The sequence below is a fragment of the Mustela nigripes genome, chromosome 1, assembly GCF_022355385.1.
Source record: "Mustela nigripes isolate SB6536 chromosome 1, MUSNIG.SB6536, whole genome shotgun sequence".
In the NCBI taxonomy this organism is placed as follows: Eukaryota; Metazoa; Chordata; class Mammalia; order Carnivora; family Mustelidae; genus Mustela; species Mustela nigripes.
Genome location: NC_081557.1, coordinates 8984591 through 8988544, shown reverse-complemented (window position 1 = coordinate 8988544; position 3954 = coordinate 8984591).

The window sequence follows — 3954 nt, the reverse complement described above, 5'->3', positions numbered from 1 at the left end:
GGTGGGTATTATAGAGGGCACGGATTGCATGGAGCACTGGGTGTGGTACAAAAATAATGAATACTGTTATGCTGAAAATAAATAAAAAGTAAATTAAAAAAATAATTCATAGTGAGAGACCAAAATGTCATTTTTAGCTGGTACCTAGGGGAATTCAAAGAATCAAGTGAGCCAGGTGGTGAGTATTAAGGAGGGCACATATTGCATGGAGCACTGGGTGTGGTGCATAAACAATGAATTCCATTATACTGAGAAGAAATTAAATTTTAAAAAAAAAACCTCTTCCTATAGAAAAATATGTGGACCACAAAATATTACTTTCAGTTGTTTTTTGGAGTCTAGAGATTTGTACACACAGTGTCAATGCTGTGTAAGATCTGAGGGGTGACCGAGAAGCCTCCCTCTTTATAAATTGGAACAAGAATGTTTATTACAGGGGAACTGGGACATGACAACCAGTGTGAACATATGATATATCCCTTGTAACACTATTTGTGGACCTTATGATTCAGAAGTGCTATCTCAAATCTTTCATGTCCCATGTGTATGTTGGGCACTTAAAGGCTTAGCCCCAGAAAACCCTGGGATTTCACCCAAAAGGACACATGTGACTAGTGTCTCCTGCTGTGAACAGGAGCCCAGAGACCTTGTGTGGCTTGGGAATAACTAATATCTATCCCCACCCACCACTCTCCCATACCTTTAGTTCCAGTACTCAGTGTTTAGGAGTTTAAAATTACAAAAGCCATTTCAATGTGATAATAAAACAACAAATTAAGTGACTGAAAAGTATTGTGGGGAAATTTTTAACCAAGAGAAACTCCATTTTAACGTGAGAGAAATCCCAAAGAACCTAAAGTCAAATTCTGAAGCACACTTTGTTCCCATTTAGGATAAATAAACATTCCTCATTGGTGGAGTCAGGTACATTCAGGTTTAGATTTGATTTGAGAGAGAGTTGATTTATTTTGTTTGACATTTTCCTTGTATATTTTCCTTTTTGTTACATAAGCGTGACAGCTGACCTTACTGCCAGATACCATGTTGAACATTTTTCCTGTAGTAATTCATTTATCCTAACATAAGTCCTATGAAGTAGGCACTGTTGTGATCACCTTATTTTGTAGACGAGGCACCAGGCTAAGAGGGTCAGCATCTTGCTGATGTACCCACAAGTAGAAAGTACACAGCTGAGCTTGAACCCAGTAATCAGACCCTAAAGTTGGGTCCTTACACACTGCTTGCACTATTCAATGAATGAATACATTCTGCTTTGAAATACCTGGCACTTCAGGATCTCACACACAGTGTAAAACTTCCCAGTGAGGACTCTGATATGAGCTGGATCAGATTTGTAAAGTAATTTGAGAAGAGTAGACTTCCTTAAATGTTCTACTATTTCCTTTGGGAACAAAGTGTGTGCCTCTATTTTTTAAGATTCTTTTTTAGATCTGTAAGTAAAATTTCATGATTTGATCCTTAAGGTTTTGCATATTTCCGCTTACGTCATTTCAATGTATTTTTGCTGCTGCTATTGTTCTGTTGACAATGGCATCATTTTTTTCATGATGTTGAATGGTATTCACAGGTTTATAAGAAAGTCATTGGTGTTTACATGCTGATCTTATATTCAGCTACATAATGAGCTTTTATCAGTTCTGATACTTTTTTCCAGTAGATCATCTTAGATTTTCTTGCCTTGACCAACTATCTATATGTTTTGACAATTCCATGGATTCATTTTTTTCTGACTGTTTTCTTCCAGCAAGCATCTTGTTTTTAACAAGATGTTTCCCTTTTTTTAATAGCCTTTATTGATTTGGAGAAGTGTTATGTTCACAGAAAAATTAAGCAGAGCATAGAGTCCCAATGTGCCTATAACCTCCACACGTGCACAGCCACCCACACCATCAACAGGCCACACTTGACGGGACATTGGTTATAATTGGTGAACTTAAACTGACACATCCTTATCACTCAAGGCCAGTAACTTACATTAGATTATACTCAGGTTGTACATTTGATGGGTTATGACAGATTCATAATGACAGGTATCCAGCATCATAGTCTCATACAGAAGAGTGTCCATGCCTGCAAATCCTCTGCACTCTGCATACTCCTTCTTTCCACCCCACCCCACAAAAACCTCGGATCTTTAACTGTCTCCATAATTTTGCACTTTCAGGGTGTCATATAGTTATAAACATATACTGTGGAGCTCTTCAAGTTGGCTTCTCTTATTTAGTAATATTTATGTAAGGTTCTTTCATGCCTTTTCATGGCTTACAGCTCATATTTAAAGATCAATTCCTTAGAATTTTACAACTATATCTCATCTTCTGAAGATACCACACTTTCTTTTTCTGCTGACCTACTAAAGGACATCTTGATTGCTTCCAAATTTTGACAACTATGAATGAAATTGCCATAAACACCATGTACAGGTTTCATGCAAGCATGACTTCATCTCCTTTGTATAAATACCAAGAAACTCAGTTGATGGATTGTACAGTAAGACTATGTCTACTTTTATAAGAAACTGCTAAACCGTCTGCCAAAGTACCTTCCGCATCCCCACAGGCCATGAATGAGAGCTCCTGTTGCTCCACTTCCCCATCAACATCTGGTGTTGTCAATAAGTCATCTTTTTTGAAAAAGCAAAAGAAGTGGTGCCTGGGTGACTCAGTTGGTTAAGCAAAAGACTCTTGTCAGGTCATATCTGGATGATGAGATCCAGTCCCTGGTCATGCTACATGCTCACTGGGAAGTCTGTTGGAGATTCTGTCCCTCTGCCCTTCCCCAACCTCTCTAAAATAAATGGATAAATCTCACAAAAAAAAAAAAATGTATCTTGCCATTTGCGACAACGTGGATGGAACTAGAGGGTATTATGCTGAGCGAAATAAGTCAATCGGAGAAAGACAATTATATGATCTCCCTGATATGAGGAAATGGAGATGCAATGTGGGGGGTCTGAGGGGTAGGAAAAGAATCAATGAAACAAGATGGGATCCGGAGGGAAACAAACCATAAGAGATTCTTAATCTCACAAAACAAACTGACTGTTGCTGGGCAGAGGGGGGTCGGGAGAGGGTGGTGGGGTTATAGACATTGGGGAGGGTGTGTGCTAAAGTGAGTGCTGTGAAGTGTGTAAACCTGGCGATTCACAGACCTGTACCCCTGGGCCTAATAATACATTATATGTTTATTAAAAAATATTTTTAATTTTTTAAAAAGGTAAATGAAGAAGAGAACTGGAGAGAAAGATGAAGAAAGTAGCTTGAGGATCATCACCCAGAAGAATTCAGTTAAGTCAGAAACTGAGATGTAAGCAGAGACCTTCACTGTCATTACCTCTCTTCTTTCTGACAAATCACCACCTCCAGACTTCCCTGATTGAGAGCACCACTTTGTTACTTTTTAATTCACATACCATTATGCTAGACCTACTGGCTTCCAGACTGAACAAGATGAAGCAAGTTTCTTACTTTCCGCAAGTTAGTTGACTCAACCATTAAACAGGAACCCTAATGGCTTATAGATTTAGAGCAAGGATTGAGGATGATACATTATGTTTCCACATTCTCTGGCCATAGCTAGCAAGCAAAAATTAGTGCTATTCATTTTATTGCCACTATTATTATTGGCTACTGGAGGGTTTGCAACCAAATGACCTGTGGGGAGGACTACAATGGTATGTTTCCAGATATCATCAGCCCTCTCTTATTGTGATGACAGGATTTTTATTGCATGATATTTTACTTCGCTCAACCCGTGGCAACCACCATTTACTCTCTATTTCTATGAAATTGACTAGTTTAGGAACCTCATATTAGTGGAATCATACAGTATTTTCTCTCTTTACTAGCTTCTGTCCCTTAGTGCACTGTCCTCAAGGTTTACCCATGTTGTAGCACGTGACAGGCTTCCCTTGTTTTATATATCTGAATGTGC